The sequence below is a fragment of the Manacus vitellinus genome, unplaced genomic scaffold, assembly GCF_001715985.3.
Source record: "Manacus vitellinus isolate BGI_N305 unplaced genomic scaffold, ASM171598v3 scaffold_7_pilon, whole genome shotgun sequence".
In the NCBI taxonomy this organism is placed as follows: domain Eukaryota; kingdom Metazoa; phylum Chordata; class Aves; order Passeriformes; family Pipridae; genus Manacus; species Manacus vitellinus.
The window spans coordinates 15,044,770-15,066,339 of record NW_021940813.1 but is presented as its reverse complement, the minus strand read 5'-3'; positions in this window follow the sequence as shown (position 1 = coordinate 15,066,339).

The following is a 21,570-nucleotide window of genomic DNA, read 5'->3' as shown; positions in this document are numbered from 1 at the left end:
ATTTTTAAGAGGTCCTGATTTCAATAATGTACAATTTCCCAATGTCTGAATTTTAGGAAACTGTAAAAACTCTAGATGAAATACAATAAAAAGCAGCAGTGAGAGATCATACTCTTGAACGAAAAAAACCACAGTCAATATTTCTGCACATGTATATTTGTTCTTACCATAGAACAAATGTAGCTTTACTAACCTGTGTAACTCATAGGTGGTACTGCCCTGTGCCAGAGAGACATAGGGTTTTTTTCTCCATTGAACTAAGGGCACAAAGTAACTAATATACAGCTGGGGACAGATGTTATATTAATTTGAGAGCTGAAGAAGTGAGGTTGCCAGGTATGTCAGTGATGAAATTAGGAACATTCATCCTGACTCCACAGTTACTTTCTAATACCCTCTTCCCAGTTCAAAACACAGTATCCAATCTATAACTCTTTTTGAAGAGCTGTGGCATTCTCTTTACATCTTCCACCACTGACATACCAGCACATAACCTGTAGCAGCAACACAGCTGCTCTACTGCTAGTATCTACTACTGCTATTGGGAGCCTAATGGACATCCATGATCTGACTACTACAATACTGATAAACATTGAGATTCTTCAGCTACTAGCCTGAGAGAGTGTTTTGTAAATGGCCATACCTGCAGGTGCAGATCCTCTGTTCAGCTGGATGCTGTGGCTGTGTACACTACCCATGGAGACAGTGCAGGAGGTACAGGGATCCCTGTGCTGAAAGCCCAGCAGATGCCACCTTCCCAGCTGCATCACTGCTCTGTAGAAGCACTTTATGGACAGCCTGTGTAGGTCTGCCTGGGTTGTTCTATTCTGCATAAAGCCTGTGCTGCCCCAGGCAGCATGCCCTGGTCATACCAGGGATCACGTTTTAAATTTGCTATTTACATGCAGGGCAGCCCATCCTTGAGGACAGCACCAGAATCATTCTTGATACAGAGGGCAAAGAGAATTAGAATAATATTTCCCACCCTCCTAATCATCTTCTTAGGTCCAATTGGTTGGAAACTGCAATGCAGTTACAGTAGTTTCTATCAGAGGGAAGGCAGGTAGCATGCATTTCATCATAGTCAGGGGAACAATGTGTACTCTGCACTTGACTACTGTAGAGAGGGAAAGGCTTCAAAGCTCTTGCCTGACCACTTGGGGATGAACATCAAAACAGACCTCCAAGGAAATGATGGTATCTACCTTGTGTTGATGGAGTCTTTTGGTCACTATTCTGCTGTAGCAAGAGTATTTTATGAAAGGGAAGAAGGGAATATCTGTGCTCATCCTTCTGAGGTTGAAGGAAATGGGAAAACTTGACAAGAACATGAAGACATGGTACAGAAGCATGGTTAAGATTTTCCAGTTGAACTGTTCTGAGTAGTGTCCCATCTGAGTAGTTTGGTGAATGGTCCAAGAAATAGAAAGGGTTTTCTCTAGTCTCCCTAAAGTTTTGGCAAAATAAGACATTACACTCACTTTTGCTAGAAACTAAAGAAATAGCTGAAGATAAAGTACAAATTGAGAGAAGTATCCAAAGGAAAGGTCATATATATGAATATGCTTACTGATACCCTATAAAACAGTTAAGGTATAGAAACCATTTTTTTTTTAATGCAAAGCAATAAAGCTCATATAAGCGAACAGTTCAAATGAAGCTATATTCTTTTGGATTCGGGAAACAGTTAAAAGTCTAGGAGGGGTTCTGGACAAGTGAGGGATCCTCTACTGACATTGCATGGATTTACATCAGGGATCTTTCCTGCAGGTTTCTCTCACACTGAATCTTCCCATAAAGACTTCCCACAGGTGTTCACCCAGTTTCACACCAGCATCAAAGCTACAGAAAGAAAGCTCTGCCATTTTATTTTGAAATTATTGCTAGATCAAGGTGCACATTTATTGCATGTTGTTGTTGTTGTAAGACTGATCTGTATAGTGTTTGCAGCCATGAACACCCTCACCACTTTGAATATCAGAGTCCTTCAATTCTTTTCCCTATCTGTACATTAACCAGTCTACCCTTCCCCTGTTTTGGCTCTTGCCATGTCCTCATATCCTTAGATTAAATGAATTCATGTTTGCATCAATATCCATCCTTCCAGCTTTTTCAAGCTTGACAGAGACCTGAAGAAAATTCATCTCTGAACCTATTCTGAAACACTCCAGTTACTGTGCTGTTAGTATCACCAGCAATTATTTACACATCCTGAAACCAATAGTGATGCTTTTATTTAATAATTCTACCTTACCATCTGATTAACCTGCTCTCAAAGTATTTCCTTACTAATCAGATTACAAACACGGTTGCTTAATTTTTCCAGCTGACAGTGTGTTGACACCCTCCCTGCTTAGTAACAGAAGTCACATGAGATTATCAGGAGCAGAAAGTAAACCCATTTCTGTGCAGAGTGAGAACATGACTTTGTTAGCAGTCCCAGAGCAGAGTCTCACCCCTATTGACTGCTCTCCTCTGAGGTTTTTGCATCAGCAACAACCCTCTCAAATGTCTCCATCTCATTTCAGATCTGATCTGAAAGCGTCTTTGCAGTGCAGTTAGTCAGTTACCATTTTAATCTTCTCATGTTTTCTTTGCATGCTCTCAAAAATACTAAATAAATCAGTAAATCTTTTAGAGGTATAATTTGAATGCACAATACTAAATAAACTGCTCTGCCCTTGGTCTCATGCTAAATCAGGAAATTGCATAAAACTGGTAGTCAAACAGAAGGGTATTTGAACTGCTCTTATCTCAAACCTAGAATAAGGACATAATTAGGGACAGTTGTTGCTGGGAAGTCAGTGCTTATCCTCATTTTAACAATACACTACAATACCAGATTTGAATATCCTGAGAGCACGAATGATCTAACAGTAAGAAGGGCACCAACTATTCTCAGTGGCTTGAATGGAAATAGCAGGTGTCTGGTACTTTTCTGGCCCTAAGACAGTAATCAGTCACAGATAATTGACTAGTTTCAGATCCAGAAAGTGATTTGCAAGGGATTATATTTCCAGTGTACTGTACTAGCTTAACATTGACTACACAGGAGGAACCAGATTTCTGAAGCATCAACCAAAAAACCACTCATTTTTGATCATTTGAGCCATCTCCTTACCCAGTACAGTCAGAATATTCAAACTTCTGGGCAAACACTAATTATGCCATCTAATTACAACATAGCTGCTTCCATTCCCTCTATTAAACTCTATTCATCCCTTATTATTAAACAAAACTAAGGCAGAAAAATAGAAAGATATTTTCCTATGCATCTGTCTTTTTAAGGACAAATTCCTTTCCTGAACAAGTACAGCCATGTCTACAATCATATCTAATACAGAGTATCACAAGACTACTCACATTCATTTTGAAGACCTATCTGTCAGTGAAGTATCTCCTGTTCTGTCAAAACGAGCATGATTGCACATTAGGCACGGCATGACTCACAGACAGAGCAATATGGAAAACTGCCCTTTTGGAGGCTTATCCAACGACACAAAAGTGCCTGGAAAAAACCTCACCACCTTGAACAATGGTTTCAGAGCCAGAATCAGTTACCAGGAAGATAAACACTAACACAGCATAAATGCAACCAGCAGCAGAGTCTGGAAGGCAAACAGGAGTCCTGACAGAAGCACCAGTGTAGAGCAGTCCCATTCCTTCTCCTGCTGACCAGGCATGGGGAGAGATGCTTGTTTGGGCCACTCCAGCAGCTGTTTCACTTTTTAACCCAGCTCAAAATGATCCCAGCAGAAAAAGCGGCCATTTTTCTGCAGGTGAATGAATTAAATCAGCTCACACAAGCTCAGCTGTCAGCTCAGATATCTCAATCGGACCCAAAGATAGTTAGGTAGTGTGGATAAAGAAGACAGGGGTGTGAGTGAGGGGAACTGAGACTTCAGCCCTTCAGTACCAATCTGCTCTCAAATCAGCACAGCTACATATGTCATGGCAGCCTCAGTTCTCTACTCAATTAAACAGAGGTAATCAAGATGTTCTCAATTTTATCAGGAGAAAAAAAACCCTGAAAACCCAGAACCTGTAAGAAATTTTTACAAGCACAGGTCTGAAGCTATCTTTGTCCCTTCTCATTGATTTATCTACAGAAATGTATACCAGGTCATTCCCATTAATGTCCATGGGAAAGTATCTGTCTTAGCAAAGGGCTGTTTAAATATATTCATGTACAAGTAGAGTTGGGGCAGAAGCTACACCACTGTTTATCCTCTTGGAAGGCCCATCACTTGTTTCTTCAGCACAGAGTGGATGAGGAGCTTGCTGCTGCAGATGTGAGTCTCTGTGGGCAGAGGAGGGTCCTTGAACATGGTGTCCCAGAGGAGTGTACCACCTGTCAGGCCCTTTTATAGGAGATATGTTTGCATTTCCTCATCCACTCTGTAGATGATGATTAAATATGGCCTACCTGTTCATACAAATAGCTTTTCATTAGAAACAACCAGGTTGGGAAATGGACGGCTTTTTCTGAATTTGAATGAAATATTTTGCTCAGCTCACAGACTGAAAAAAAAAAAAAAAAAAACCAGGGAAAAAACCACCAACAAATTGAGTTGAGATGATCTAAATTATTTTTTCCTCTCGATTTTTTGGTTCAGCTGCCACACTGTAAAATCAATTATTTTCATAGCTCTACATCAGTCACCTCTATTTATAGAAATTCTAGTCATACAATCTGAGAACAGATTTCCCCTGCTGTTACATTGACTTTAACTTCCAGGGAAGCCAGTGTAGATGAACTCTTTGGAAAAATAAGTCCCTGGAGTAGACAGCCTGACACTCCCCTATCATGAATAACGAACAGCAAGTGTTAGAACAATTAGTCACAGGGAACAGTTAATGTGAAATAACCACTGATTGTAATTTCCTTGCTTAAAAGTATTAAGAAGTCTAATGAGCTCCACCTGCTATGACCTGTTGAAAGGACTTCTTGGGCTTTGGCAGTAGATGAAAGTGTGCTGCTCTAATTTTACCAGGTTTTATATGGTGCAATCCCCATACTGGGGATAGGGTTACCTGGTTACACTGGTATAGTTCATTCACCTATAAAAACTGCACTAATCTATACAGGTTAGGCAACTTAAAACTGATGTGGGATTGGATTTTGTTTCCTGCACAGTCAAATAAATCAACAAATACTACATTGTTTGTCTGTAGCAGCTCCCTTCAGGTCAGTACCATATAAGTCCTGGCATTTCCAGTGAAATATTATTGTCTCCATGGGGTTCAGAGCATAGCTGGAAGTGCATTTACCCATCTGCAGCACTGGCAGAGCTCAGTGTTTTGCTAGCCTCTGGTTAGCATGGCTGACCTTGCAATGATGGCAGCAAGCAGGATAGATAGACATGGCCCCTCTGGTCTCTCCTGCCCCTGAAGCAGCTGGGACTGGTGGTCACACTGAACCAAGGCAAGGGCTGCTGCCTACCAGACACAATTTATAGGACAAGTACCAAGTCCTGGGGTCATCACTGCAGCTGCTTCCAGTATGCCACAGCAGTCATTGCATGTGCCACTGTGTTCAGAGTTGTGTCACCAGAAGCGGAGTCTTCTCATAAAACCCAATATTACCCCAGGACCATATTTGTGCTAATTTTTAGCCATGTGGAAAATGGAACAAAAAACTTATGTAGTTGATGCATTGTACTTGTATTGGCTTTCTATTTATATTAATCCAGGAGAAGAGACCCCAGGATAGACTCCAATCTAAGAATGAATTATATTCTACTATTTTCCATTGTTCTATTTAAAATTAAGAAAACAAAACAAAACAAACAAATTAAAAAAACAAACCCCAAATCAAAAACAAAACAAAAAAAAAGCAAAATGAATGAAAAAAGTAACTCAAAAAAACCCCCAACAAAACACAAAAATCTCTATTAAGTCAATGAAGGGTTGATTGATATGGCCTTTTGCAGCCATTCTAGCCTTTAGAAGTTTCCTGCTCACTTTACCCTGGTTCACCATCCTTGGAAGGCAGTCCTCTTCTTCTGAAGTACATTTGAATGGAGATCTTCGTCATGAGCATCTTTGCATAGTGGGTAGGAAATTAACTACATCTATCAAATGATTTATTTCATTGCAAGTAACATGCCCAGAAAGCATTATGCTGCTTGCTCCTCTGTCAGTCATTGCCCAGAGGGTTCAATTAGTGCTAGGGAGTTTACCTGCTGACCTTTCATTTTTCTCTAGACTTGTATTTCTATTCTGACTGATGAAGCCACATGTCAGTATAATTTCACCAGCATCTGTAAGAGGGTGCCTGCTGCAACCTCCACCTTGCATTAGTCTCCTTTGATCTTCGACTGAAGCGTGCCACATCATCAAGCTGGAAAAAAATGTCAATTTTCTTCTTTGATCTGCATCCTCATGAGCTGATGAGGCGAGTAAGGCCCCATTTTATAACACTACAGCCAAATCCCTTGTGTGTGTAAGCCATCCCCACAGGGCTTTCATTCCATAGGGCCTAGCTCATGAGAATTACATCTCACCTACACCAGTTCAGCCCCCCCCTTTCTGGATTTGGACAAATAACTAACTAAGCCTGAAGCTGTAATACGTTCACTTGGACAGTGGTAGTAGGTAGTAGAAGTTGTTGGGATAGCATCTTGGTTTTACTCCTTATAATTTATCTACTACCTTTTCCTTGCTCAGGTCTTGGTTTTTTTGGTTTGTTTTTTTTTTTTTAAGCTGTCAGTTTTCATGTCAGGTGATCTCAAACAGCAAAACTCAGATTTTAAAGGCTGATTAGACTGGTTTCCATTCAACTTTGCAAAACTAAGTAGTTTTCAATGGAATATAGGAGGTGAAATATCTAAATTATTAAAATGGGTCTCAATTTTCAAAATCACTCAGGTCATGCGATGCTTTTATGATTTGTGGCTATAAGGGCATTTGGAAATGAGACCTTGATTTTGCTTTGGATTAATACAGCACCCATCAAGCAGGGACTCTAGTCTATACAGTTGAATAAAATGGCAGGCTATATGAGGAAACTTTTGAAATGTAAACCTTAAAAGTTCAATTTTGTAAATAAATAAAGACTAGAACTCAGTGCAGTAATATTTTTAAATTTTTAGGTCTTAATATACATATTTCATATTTTGGATGTCTGAATTATGTATTCTGAATGCTTGGAGTTAGCAGTCCTGCTTTGCAGTAATATAGCAGTAATGAGGTTCATGATGTGACCGTGGAGGTTCAAGAGGAGAACTACACCTAACTATGAATTCTGAGGGCACCGAAGTGGAAATAACCAATTCTGCTTCTCCTTGCATTTTCATCTTTGTGAGTTTACTTGACACATCTCTCTTTCTAAGCCGGTCTCAGACCAGCTTCAAAATGACCAAAACCTGTAAATTTAGGCATTCTGCCTCATCCTTGCAGTTAAAACACCTTTCCAAGGATGCCTTATAGTGCCTTTCACAGAATGCCTAATGTGTTGTTTCAGCTAAGCCAGTTCCCAATTATTCAGTCTTGTCAGTTTGCAAATCAATTCTCTGACCACCATTGACATTTCTGCATCTAAGAGTTGTAAAAATCTCTTTGAAATGGTAACCCTAAGCTGGGGTCTTTCCATAGCTTCAAAGGCATGATGTCCTATTCTGAATTCCTTTGAAATATTTAATTTGAATAATAAACTACCCAAGTACCACCATATTCTGGTTGTTATCAGTTAGCTCTGACCAATAGAAACTTTGAAGTGTTAATTGTGGAGCTGGACAAAGCTGCAGACTTCGCTGATTCTTTGGAAAGTAAGAATTAACCCTTTTACACCTTGCTGAGGAGAGACAATTTTAATGAAGGACTCAGAAAAATCCTAGGGATTATACCCAAGACCCAAAGTGTTCACAGAGATGCAGCAGGAAGAAAATTTAAATCCATCAGTTTTTACTCTTTATTTCCAAGGAAACAATAGTTACAGCCCTTGACTACATTGGAGACAACAAGCTTTGCTTGCATAGTGGCCTGCGTGTTGAACTTCTTCAGTCTGTACAGCACAAGCAGCAGGATGAGCTCGCATTTATATGATGTGTGCACTGAAATGTGTTTGAATCTGTTGTTGGCTGCACCAGTGGCTTGATGATGTATTTCAGTGGGACTTGTCTGCAGAGCATCCATCCCTCCTTTGTGGCCACCCCTTGTGGTTTCCCCTGTTGCAATTTTCAAGCCACTCCAGCTGAGAACAGGTAGGAGTAACCAAGTCCTTTCACAGGGCAAAGGAGACAAACAAAACCCACTGCATGCTGTTCCTTCGTGCAGCCCTTGCTGTCTCCCCTTACTGTGCAGCTGCTGGGGCTGCTGGGGCTGGAGTGGGACACATGCATGGGGCATGTAGTGCTGCTGGTGCCTGAGGACAAAGAAATGTGGATTGGATCTGTGCTCCTGCTGTTAAGAGCTGGGCCAGCCGATTAGCAGAGCCACTGCTAATTGCATCACACTTTGGCTGTCTCTATTTCTTTGTTTCCCCTCTTCTCTGACTCCTGCCTAACATAGCAGTGTATGCCATTGGCCTGCTCTTCCCAGTGGTCACCTTGCATGGTCTCATCCCAGCAGAGCCCCACCACCCTCTAAGACTTCTCTACCTAGAAGCATTATCATTTGGCTTCAGTGACCTGATGGCATCTTTGTCCACACCATTGTCCTTTTTCAAGACAATTTGGAGGAAGGTTGTGCCCCACCTGGTGCCTCGTGAACACAGTACCTCCACTAGTCTGAGTGACAGTGAGTGCTACATAGAGGGAGCACCAGCATTTTTACTAACCAACAATCTGCTCCACACACTCAAACCCCAACAGAGCAACTAGAAGTCAGGCATGACCTGCTGATGTTTCTCACAGCACTGTTACCATTTTTTCTTGTTAAACAACAGGGTTTTTGCACCCAGGAATTAACTCAGTTTAGTCCCAAATGATCCAGGCTTGGATTTCTCAGTATGCCTTGTCCCTGTGCAGTTACCAGTTTAACATGGTCATCTGGCCATACTGGGAAATCTCTTACTTCTTGCAGGAACAGGATAGTTTCCCCACTCCTGCAGTGTTTTTTCAAAGGAATGAAAACACCATTATTTTTCTTTCTCCTCTCTGTAGCACCACCTGACAGGATGCAGAGTTTGGAATTCATGACTCCAGTGACCTCTATATTCCCATTACCCAAGGCTCCGTCTTAGGGGATTTGCAGAGCTGTGCTCATATCTAAAAGCAGTTTCTAAATCCTTGAATGGTAATAGTGAGGATTAATAGGAATGTCACTTTCCAGCAATTACCAGAAATCTAAATTTACTATTCTGCAAAGGGTTACCACAAGGCCTAGACATTTCTAAAAACACAAAAATAAACTCCCAATTTCTAATCAGGAGTTAAAAATGGCAGGGAATAAGGCAGGGAACCAGTGGCTAACTTCCTGGTGGAGAGTGCAAAAAAGTACAGTAAATAAGCTTTAATAATTGTCTGTCTGGGGTACAAAGCCTTTTAAGGAAAAATGCACCCTCTCTTTACTTGAGGAACATAGAAGAGACCACTTTTACTGTATTCCACAGACAATTTCAAGTGCTCGTGGCTTGTTAGGGCACACATTACAATGCAAGTAGACGCAGAGATGTGAACCTGGAAATGGCCCTATGTGACCATGAAGGATGAATGTAAAGAGCCCTGAGTGCATCACTAGGGCATAGAGTGGAGTGACAGCAGTTGGGAATAGGGCAGCTCCAGCCAGACTGTGGGCGGGCAGAGATGGGGAGCCGGGGGTCACTGCCAGCAAAAGTTAGGTCCTGTTTCCAAATGCTGGGAGCTAGGGAAAGGCAAACGATCAGGCCCAGCGCCAGAGCCACAAAAAACCCCCTTCCTTCCTGCTTAAATTCAAAGGAATAAACACAGCTTCATAATTCACAGTGCTGTGCTGTTAAACCTGGTGTGCCTTTGTATTCGTATTGATGTATGTTGAATCTATTGGAATTCAATAAACTAACTTTTTCCTCCCTTGTATGAGTTTTTGTTACTTCTGCTCTCAAAACAGATTCAGTGTCCATTATGGCCTGGCTTCAGTCATCTTTCGGGGCAATGGAGAGAGGTCAGTAAACCGCATTAAGATTTGGACACCATCATACAGCAGAGAGACTAATACCTGGCAAACGGTGTATGTGAGCCCAGAGGAGAGCCAGTCTCCCAGAGGGAGACTACTGTGGCCAGGAGAGTCAGAGACCTCCCTTTGAATTTGGGGGTGCAGACTCATGTGTGAGGCTCCACCAGGAGAGTTGGCCACTGGCTCCCTGCCTTATTCCCTGCCTCAATGAAGTGCCATTGTGGCACAGAGATCCTTGTAGTCTCTGTGGTCAAAGTGAGTTACCCTCTGCAGCAGGGTATCTCCAAGATGCCGCTACCCCAACTTCTTTTTCTGACAGACCTCTCAGAGAGGGATAATTCAGGTCAGCTGGCAGGGAAGGACTATATGGTAATGGCAGGTAAACGACTTGAATATCCAGGTTTGCATCATCTAATAGGTCTTTTGATGTGCTGGCACCCATGGGTAGCTAAGGGGTTGCCTACTTCTGGTTGTAGCAGTTTAATTCTCTGCCACTTTAGGTCTCACAGGGCTGGAACCACCAGGGACCAGGGTCTTGTCGTTCAGCTGCATTGGCTGCGTGGGACCATGAACCAAGAAAGCGGCCACAGTGCTGCAAGTTCCTGAGATACAGAAAGGCTTCAACAATGCCTTGGCAGGGCCAGTTGCCAAATTTTTTTGCATTTGGACAGCACAGATGTACAGCGCAAGGAGCAGCAGCACTGCAAGTCAGTCAGCTGTACAGCGTGAGCTCCCTGGACAGGAGCAGAGTGGGAAGGAAGAGTGTGAGGCTGGTTTGGCAGGTGAGATGGAGTTGGTAGGAAGAAGCAATGGAGGGGTGAGAGGCGGAACTGGCAGACAGGGTTGGAGTCACAATTGGGGAAGATCTTTGGTATTGAAAGGAATGCACAACACGTGTTCAAGTCTGTTTATTGGGATCTTGAAAGGCAGTCACCACACTGTTATGAGGGACTTTCAGTAAAACTTGAGGAGGAGTTTTTCTCTCTATGCAAACACCTCCCACTTTTGGATTATAACTCATAGTACGTGAGATGAAAGAACTAATGCAAACGTCATAATACATGCAAAAAGATAATGCTTCTTTGGAGTGGCTTTACTTCATCAATCAAGGTTGTGTACTGGCAGCTGGAGAAACTGCAAAATCACTGTGAAAGGGAACAATGCTGTGAAAGGGAAGAATTCACTAAAGTGAATTTTGAGGGCTTTGAAAACAGAAATGCAGTAAGTTTACAAAACCCCAGCAGCAAAGGTACCCCGGCAACCCAGTAGTTGCACCCCCTTTGCAACCAACAGAAAATTTTGCTACCTGAGTTCAAATCAACTCATATAATGACATTGCAGTTTCATTGTACTATTGTTCCTGTAAGCGAAACCTCTTGCCTTCTATTACCTATCTCATGTTGTCATGAATGTTTCAGTAACAACTTACCTGTGCTCTAATCAGGGAAAAAAATCCAAGCCTTCAGAGCAGACCGGTCTCAAAGTGCAGACTACAATGTGTGGAGATTCACAAGCCCTGCAGGCTTAACAAAGCCAATAAATCAGAGCTCACAAACCAGCTTTGTGCTGACATGATTTATCTTCCAGAGTTGACCTGCTTGGGTATGATTTTATAATGAAGGTAGTCAGAGATGTGAACAGTAGACTATAAGAAGCCATTCACAGTGGTGAATCTAAGACTGAGTATATACCTTACTATAACCCCAGCACCAATCTGTGAGATAAATCTAAAATGCAGACAGGTAGATGACTGGTTCAGATGACTCAAGGGCTCTAGATTTGTAAAAAAGGACTTTTTCCCCATCCCCACCCCAGACATTATCTCTGGTAGTTAAATATTCTTAGAAGAAAGGTCTAACAGGTACATCAGGTGCTCAATGACTGGAGACAGTGGATGCTCAGACTGAAAGAAGTACCATGTGTTACCCTGACATAGCTCACCATGGAGTTCATGTCAACACTGACCAGCAGCATCAGTAAGGAATACTGCACATGTAATTTTTAGCACAAGTGTGTTTGCAGCCTTCAGAGACTGTCTAGCTGTTTCTACAATGCATGAGTCAGTGACAATTCAATTATGAGTATTATAAAAATAGTAAACTAGCTCCACCATGGTCATTGCTATGAAAGTACTGCACATGGTGTTTTTTGAGGGAAATGAAAATATAGGTTTTGTTCTTCAGAAAGATGTGGTTTCTCAATAACAAAGTGTTTGTTGTTTTCCTTTGTTCTGCTTCAAATTCATTCTGAAAAAATTTTACTTTTGTTTTAGGGATTTCATCTGATACTGATAGGAACATGAGCATCTTGTAAAGCTTAAAATAAAGGATGGTTTTAAAAGTGGGGCGTGTAGAAGGGGATTATTTTTTTTCATTAGTGAAGGTAGCTCTAAAGCACCAGGACCACAGCAGCCTGAAACCCTGGTGGATTTTCAGATCCTTGTTTTCTCTTTTCAGAAACAGAAAAAGAGAAAAATTAATGCAGAGTTGAATTTAGAAAAGCATAACTTTGGTCCAAAGATGCATTACTTTTTATTTGTGGCATATGAAGGAATTTAATCTTTAAAAGAAAGAGGTAGTAACTCTAAATGAGTACGTTCTGAAAACTGTGATCATTTTCTTTGCACTGAGATGCAGATGTCTCTACTACGACATAATGTGGGAATTCTATAGTCCACAGAGAGATGAAAGATTGCCCATGTCACACAGAAATGCATTTCACAGGCATCCTAGAAGCTCCATACTACTTATAGAAATGTATGTCATAAATAGGTTTTGAGCATCAGATAAGCACTGACTGTCAAAGTATTCAAATACATTTCAGTAGTCTTTGCTCAAGTGTATTTAGAGACTAAATTATTAATTTAAGGAAATGCCTGTTTACGGCACTGCTCCTGATTGTTACACATTGAAGTCTAGTTAGTAAAGAGCATAGCTAATATAGTCTATCTAGCATATGTAAGGAAACACTTTTTAAACAGTTTTAACAATGCATAAAGTAATAAATGTAATTAATTAATGAGGTTATACTTCATGTCCACTTCTGCATCTTTTTCAGCCTTTAAGGTTCAGGAAGTGAGCACAGAGCAAACAGCCATGTTAAAGAGCCCTCTTTAAGGTAATTTAAAATATTGCTGTGATCCATGCTTTGGGAATAATTATGAATGAAAAAAAGACTTTAAAACATGTTTAACTTGTTTGCTTTCAACACAGATTTTACAGAAAACTTACATCATCCAAAAATTTGGTTTTCAGATGTGCTTAGTTGATGTCTATGTAACCATTTACTTTTAATTGGTCACAGAAGTCTAGTAATACAATTTCTCTGCACCAACTGGATGAATAAATATCCACATGGGTAAACTTCAAATCCAGCATCTGTGAATATTTATAAAGGCAAATTTGAATGTTACCATATTTACCCTGACTGTAAAATATGCAAGCCTAGCTGTCAAAAACACCTTTACAAATTCAAAAAAATATTTGAAAGGTTTTTTCTTTCTTTGGCTCTAGTTCAGGCAAAACCAGATTGCTACGTAGATGCCATTGCATACGGCAACCCTGAGATATTCTACAAACTGTGACCAGTTTTTCTGACCTTGGACTCTCTGACTGGACTATTTGTAATTGGCTTCCAGTCTAAGTGATACATTAGAGTAAGAATCAAACTATTTATCCTACCATCATGGTTGGTTTAAAGAACATTTCAATGTCAAACTAGTAGGCTGTTACTGGATGTAGATGAGAACAGCTTTTTACTAAAGAGATAATCAGAATCATGTTCTATTGAAAAGTAATCTTCTTTAGGGAAAAATCTTCCTGTCTTTCTTTGACGTGTGATTTGGAATTGTGACATTCCAAAATGTTCTGCTTTCTGGTGAATGAAGACCATGCTCTTTGGTATCCTGTAAACTTAATGGAGAATTGTCTGAAGAAGTGGAGAATACAAAAAAAGAGGGAAAGGGAATGAAAATGAATATTTGAAAAAATGTGTTTAGAGACTGTCTGTGTGAGCAGTTCTGCCCAGGCACACTAGGTCCAGCTACCCCAGGTTTTCTCTCTGTGTGCAGATTGGCTCTGTCTCACAACAGTGGTGACTTGATGCCACCCAGGTGCAATGGGCCCAATGTGCCAGCTTGGGTATGTGCAAGAACTGCAGTGAATGCAGACAGGCTTAATGTCTTTTACATAGTGAGTCCCATATGCCCAGGATAAATTAGTTTCATTGTGCTTGAGATGTAGGATGCCAGGGATGCTAGGCATCCAAAAAGGTGGTAAGTTACTATTCAAAGCAATAGCCAGAGTGTAAGAGTTGACTGGGAGGAAACATGTAGAAATACTAACTAGAGAGAGTTCAAAAATGAAAAATACTACCTAAGGATTCACAGTTACTAAATGAAATTTTAATTTTTCCCTCCTCAGGACCATTACCACCTTGTCTCTTGGGAAGTATGCATTGCAGCTAGAAAACCTTGAAAATGGTGGTAAATCAATGATTGTTTTCACAAAGACAGTTTGCAGAAAACAAAGATCAATAGCTATAATAGTGATTGTGATAGAGGAGACAGTTTTATTTTCAAAGCCACAATCCTATATCTTGTTCCATGACACAGTTGCTATCAATTGCCTATGGAGGAGGAGATGGAGGAAACCAGAAGTGAGGCAATCAAGTATAAAAATTTTTATGATCTTCTAAGAATTTCTGTCAGTTTTTCAGTTTGTTTCACAGAAGACTGGAATAATTTCAAGTGACAAAAGGCTAAATCCTAAGTTAGGATTGATCCTGTGCAGCAAACACACAGAACAGAAAGTACATAATCAGAACAAGAAAAAAAAGGTACTCTGAAGTCCTTGTGTCATAGTAATTGCTGCAAAGACTGAATAAACAGTAGCCAGGAATAGCCTGATCACATGGCAGAGCATCCCACTTTCTTTAACCATCCTTCATTTACACTGCCTTTTGAATTAGTCAATATTTCTCATATAAAAGAGATGCAGGAGAAGTCAACTAATGAATAGTTGAAAGAAGTGGATAATCCATCATCATTTTGTGTGCTATTTTAAATAGCACAATTTCACAATTCACTTTTCATATTCAAATGTTCTTCTCTCTCTCAATGTTTGTCTCTTGCTGACTGCTGAGGCTCCAGTCCTTCCCTGAGCTCTATGCATGGAGAACATTGTGCCTTCCTGAGTACCTGGTGTTTAACATTTTCTAATTAAAATATTTCTGACATACGAGATCGTGCTGGTCTGACCAACATGTCTCAGTGCAAAACTGGAAGATTGACCTTACTTTCAAGTAAGAAATATGGAGAAAATTTTAAATTATAAAAATATATTCCCACTGACATTTAAAAAAACCCCATAACTTAATCCAACCTGTAAAGCAATTTAACTGCCTAACTTCCATGGAAATAACCAGTGGAAATATCTTAGATCTCTGTCTTTTCCACACTCTCCAACTTCCAGGGAATTTGGTATCCAAAAGCCTTAGAAAATCCCCTTTGGCTTCTATATTGACTTTGGGCTTAAAAATATCTCTGACAGTTTCATCTGTGCCTGTTGCCATTTATACAGCAAAGAGCAGAATAAGACCTCAGTCCTCTCCTTACAGACATCCATTGTTGTGGTGAAAGCAGAACAGTGAGAGAAAGAAGTGCCACTTATTTAAGGGAATGGGGCTTGGGAAGTCTCATGGCTTCCTGATCAACAGTTGCAATTGCAATGCAGCTCCATGTGGGCGGGCACGCAAGGCTCGAGTGGCAAGGATGGATCTTGCTCTGGCTGTATCACATTGCTGAACGTTTTGATATGGATTCTTCATTAACAAGTGACTGATTAATGGCACTTAATTAAAGCTGGGGACAGCAAGAAGAATGGAGTGGTGGAGGAATTAGGTACTGCACAACATCCTGTCACGCTTCTTGAATTTGTGTTGGTCAGTAGAGATGAACAACACAATCCCAGGAGTTAACTCTTCCAGCTGATGCTATTGTTTCTGGCTGAGAGCTCCCATGTCACAAGGATTAATTCAACCTATACACACTCTCTGTGTGACATTTAAGATAGATATTTGGCAATAACATCTCGAAGAAAGTAGTACCCCTTCTGGGAAAATATGGAAGATCATTATTCAGACAAGGAAAATAGAAAGTCATGAAGAAACAAGCAATTTGTTCTCCTCCTGCTCCATCTCCCCCACAAAAGCTGCTTGCCCAGTCATCCTGTCCCTTAAGCAAAGGAAGCAGGACTGCCAGCAGCCAGTTTTTCCGCTGTGGTAAATGTCACTGCTCTCCCTTGGCCAGGTCCTCAGCTCCCCTCAGTAGCTGGCTGGCAGCCCACAGTGCACAAAGGGCCCACTCCATCCCTTGCCTCCTCTGCCAGCCCCAGGAAGGTTTGGCTTGGCAGAAATCCAAGGAGCAAATCCAGCACAAATAATAGAGGAAGAAGACCTGGTATCATCACACAAGTTAAAATTACTCCAGACCTGGCATTTGGGGCTGCAGTACTTAGTGCTTCAGCTTCAAATTTTGTCTTGCATCTGACAAAGCTATGAAACCCTTTGGCCAACAGACAGGATTTTTGGGGGCGATAGCCTGCCTGGCAAGACCCAACTCATGAGCGAATTTGCTTGAGGTCACACACCAATTCTTTGCTTTTAATACAAAAAGTATTCTAATACAAAAAGAGTTTCTAATAAAAAACGTTCCCTACCCAGGTACTGGGCTGAAGCCAGGTCACCAGGTATGTGCCATGTCCACTGAACAACTCCTGGTACTCCTCACATGTCCTTCTTGGATGGGATACTTTCTGGTAGGAGGAAGCTTTGGGGACTGAAAGTTTCCCACTGAGAAGCCATTGGGATAGGAAGGGATAAAGCCTCCAGGGGTTTTGCTTGGTGAGGCCTTTGCAGACTATGCTATTTAAAGAGCAGGACTCAGTTCCCCTGGGAGACCAGTCAGTCCATCCAACAGTCCTGCACTATCCCTGGGAAAGCTTCTAGGTGCGTGTCTCTTGAATCACTGCCTGCCAAATGAGGACAAGGGAAGAAGGATATTGCAGAAAGCAAAACTGGGTTTTTCTTTCCCTCACAGCAGGACATGGTTGAGCACAGGACAACTAGTGTGCAGAGAGCAAGATGTGTGATTAGGTGTATGGGAAGGCAATGGTGCTAGAAAATACTAAACAGGCTGGGATTGCTGAGGCTGGAAAGGGGGGATGACTAGGTGTATAAATTCTAAAAGATCCAGAGAAGGTGAATGGGGAATAGTTGCCCCCTCCTGCCTCACCACAAAACTAAGAGCACCCTTTATAATTAGCAGGTAGCAATAAGAAAATAAATAGAGGAAATCCTCTTTCACACAGTGGAAATTAAACCGTGGAACTTCTTGTTACAGGATGCTGCCAAGGCCAAAGCCCAACTGGATGTGAGGAGGGTTATATGAGGACTGCACCAAGGATGGTTATCAAACCTCGCAGCCTGGCTCAGCTCGGCAAGGCCCTGAGGCAGTGGCTGCCAGACGCTGCACCAGGAGAGGGGATGGAGCAACCCAGAATGACTCACATTTCCTATTCTCATTCTTAAACATTTCTGGGAATGTTAGGGAACTCCTTGTACCAGGCCAAGGTACAGGCTTCAGTGTACAGAGCACAGGGTCACCTGCGCTATTGTTCTGACATGGTCTGGCCGTTCTTTTGCATTCATTTAACAAATTGGAGGCATTGTATTCTGAAGTGAGTAAAGGCAGGTAAAAATGCTTGAGAAACAATTACACTTGTCGAAAATACCTTTCAGAGGACTAAAATTGCTGTGAACAATTTAGCCTTAATACAGAAAACAGTGTTGTTACCAAAAAAAAATACCAAGAGAAAAAGTAGAGTACCAGAACCACTCATGTCAGTTTTTTGAATGAAATTAATTTTTTTTCCCAGAAATATCAATATGAGCTAAAATCCTGATGTTCTTAAAATTAATTGTAACAGAATAAACATTCCATTAGGTTTGCGGGACAGGCTTGATAACTTTCTTTTTCAGATTGCTAAAGGAAAAGAGAGAAGCTATAGTGAGAACTCAAAGGAGTGTGAAGCCCCAGTGACTACTCTAGGAAAAAAGAGCATTTGCACATTTCATTCGCATTTGCTTTTGTGAGCTCCCTTTTGGCGCTGGGAATTACACTCATGTGCTTAAGCATCTAACCTTGTCCCACATTTTTGGGATGCGTTTTATGGGAACAATGCCACACATCAAAAGTGCTGTCCCTGAGGGTCCATCCCAGCACAGCATGGAGGAGCTGCCGTGGGTGGTCCATCAGTGGGACACAGGGTAGGAGGAGGCTGGGCTAGTAGGATTGCACTCCTTCAGGCACCAGGGTTGGCCAGGACTGAGAAGCCCAGAAGTCTGGCACATGCCAAAATACAGCCATCTTCACTCCCGGAAGTTGGGGATTGCAGGGATTTCCTGAGAGAGGTGAGGCTGCAGCCTCCTCACTCCAGGGGTAAAGATTGCTCCAGGGAAGCCACAAAGGTCCTTCCCATGGTACAGGATTCCACAAGCAGTGGAGTTGCCTCAGCTCAGCTGCCAGCAGAGCCTTTGATGTGGCCATTGCTCCTCAAAATACCTGCTCTGCTGCCCATAGCAAACCCCAGGTATACGCATTTCACAGGGGAGAAGCCAAGGGAACAAAACTTGGTTTTCTGGAGTGACAAAGGCTTCCAGATGGGCTGCCAACACACCTGGGAGGCAGCATCAGCATCTGGGGGCCAGTAAGTGTCTTCTGGAGTCCTGCAGGTGTACCCTGCTGATATGAGCATCTGAGGAGATGCTTTCATCTTTTGCTTTGAAACCAAAGAGTGGCAACTGACCCCTCACCCTTTAGTGTAAAAGAAGAAAGGTGATAATTCAATCCTCCAGGCAGAAGATGAGTGGAAGACAACATGCATTCACAACAGAAGAATTCCTGAAGATTTTCCCATCCCCAAAATTATCACCCAAATCAGAACTGTCCAAGTGGGAAGAATCACTAGGGTTTCCAACTTTTTCCTAATTGCCAGCTGTCTGAAACAATGACATAATCAACAGAGAGTGAATTGCATTAGTGGTCATATCCTGAGAAGAAGAACCGGATGCATGAAGTATCCTACTGAACTACAAACTACTCATAACAACCCTCTGAAAGGGTATTTACAAACACAGTGCTGTTCAAAGCTGGACGTATTGTTTCAGAGGAACCGAGGAAACTAAAACAAGAAAAGAAATCACCCTGACAAGTCGTTTTATTATAATGATGCCTTCATCAAACCTATAAAGAGGGCATCTCTTGGTACAATCCATTATCCATTGGAAAGGAGGGGATGGGGTAAACTAGTGAAATGGTGGAATGGATCCAGATTTATATCAGCCAACAATGTCATTTCACAGGAAAAGCCAGAAAAGTCACAGATTTAGCTAGATAATCGTGTGGAGCCTTGTGATATCACATTAAGGTCAAAGGGATACTTCCATTGTCTTCAGGAGGTAATATATCACACCAGCAATTAGAAAGATCTATAGCTTTAGTTAGTCACCGCCAAGCAGATGAACTTTCTCCATACTCTTCCCCCTTGAAACCAGAGCACGGTGCTGAGTGCTCTGGCTGTCATCCAGCAGAGCACTCTGACATGCATAATCCAGCTGAAGCCCACAGGGCAACTCAGGTGTTTAATGGTAAACATATGCTTAAATGTGTTGTTGGATTAAGGCCAAAAGGGTTAGCAACTTGCAGCCTGCAGCCCTATGGATCCCAAGGACAGTATTGGGATATACTGTGTGGATGTCAGTGTCTCAGCCTGTGGGTCACTGGGGGTCCTTGAGGTATGGGCAACTCATCTCCAAAATGTCATCTGCTGTCATTTCGTTTTGAGTCATGCTCAGCACTTCCTATACCTGCAGAATGGGAAAGGAAACCAAAGAAAACCAGAGACATTTAACCTGACTTGGTTGGTTTGCTTGTAAATAAGAAGTAAGTGGCAACACAGTGTAAAATGACCTGAATTTACTCAGTGTGTGGGAGGTTTGCCCTTGGAATACAATTTTTAAGTCATTCATGTTATCACAAGTAATTAAAAATCAAACTGTAAATAATTTCCTGTTGACTGACTAGTCACATGTCGGTCAAATCTCTGGAGGATGTAGCTGTTCCTGTAAAAGAAAGAAGGAAGCCTTGCTGGATTGTGAAAGCAGGTGAAAGAACCTCAGAATTATTCCTTCTGCTCCCAGAATAGTAACTACAATTAGACTATGACCTTTCCAGAGTGACGGGTGTAATTAAGGAAATCAAAGATACTGCTATAGCTCTGAGGAAAAAAAAAAATGTTTTGATCACATTTACTTCTTTTTATAAACCATGAAAGCCAGGATGTTCAGTGTTTAGACTGATGCTCCCTCTGCAAAAGAGGAAATGCACTACTGCACATAAAAAGGAATGTGGGGGAAATAAAAAAAAACAAACCCTGAATGAAATATCAGCTCCAATATACTTTGTGATGTCTTGGCTTTTGTAGTATTTGTAGTATTCAAATGTAGAGGTTATTTTCACCTCCTCTGCTGCCTCATAAATTCCCTTAGGGATTGTGACTTGAGCTTCAAACAGGGAAAAAGAAAAAATTCTTTTTTATCATCGAAGCTGATAAAATGGGCAGAGAAAAGAAAAGCTCCCTTTGTTCTCATCTTTCAGGCCTCAAAACATATTTCAATTCATGCAAATACGTACTTAAACCTCCTACAAAGCAGTAGTATGCATTTTATTTACCTTTTTAAAAATGCATTTTGATTTTAATATTACATGTATTATTTTCCTTTCCAGTATAGAAAATTGTTGTTCTTTTTAATTAGAGAATGTCTGTTATTTCTATCCTCTGTTGCTTGTTATTTATTGAAGCTTAAGCTGTTATGGTCTCTCACATAAATCCTTCTTAGCACATGGATTATTGATCCTATAATCCGTAATAATATTGTCTATTCTGTCATCCAGCTGGCAGCCATAAACACTAAAATTACACATTCTAAAATTTGTTGTGAGGTTCTACTTGAACAAAACCCAAAACCAAAACAATAAACACGGTCAATGAATGACACTACTAAAGAAATATTGGGAGTACTCTCTAAAAATGCCTAAAGACAGTAGGCAATATTATTTGATTTATGGTCTCTTAAAGTTCAGGCATAAAAATTTCAGTCACAGAGACACCCTTATATATTAAGCTTTTTTCCATTTTGTACTTGCAATATTATTTTCTTTTTATGCTTTTGAGGAAAGTGCTTCTTTGGTGCAGGTTACTCAAGGGCTCAACAAAAACTGTAATGTAGGATTGTTAGACCAAACAGGGAAGTTTTAGCAGGGCTTCAGATTCTGCAGCTGGCACCTAATCTCTGCTGTGGGCAAGAGCTACAAGCCTGGATTTATAGTGTGTCTTGATTTTGAGGCTATTTTGTGAT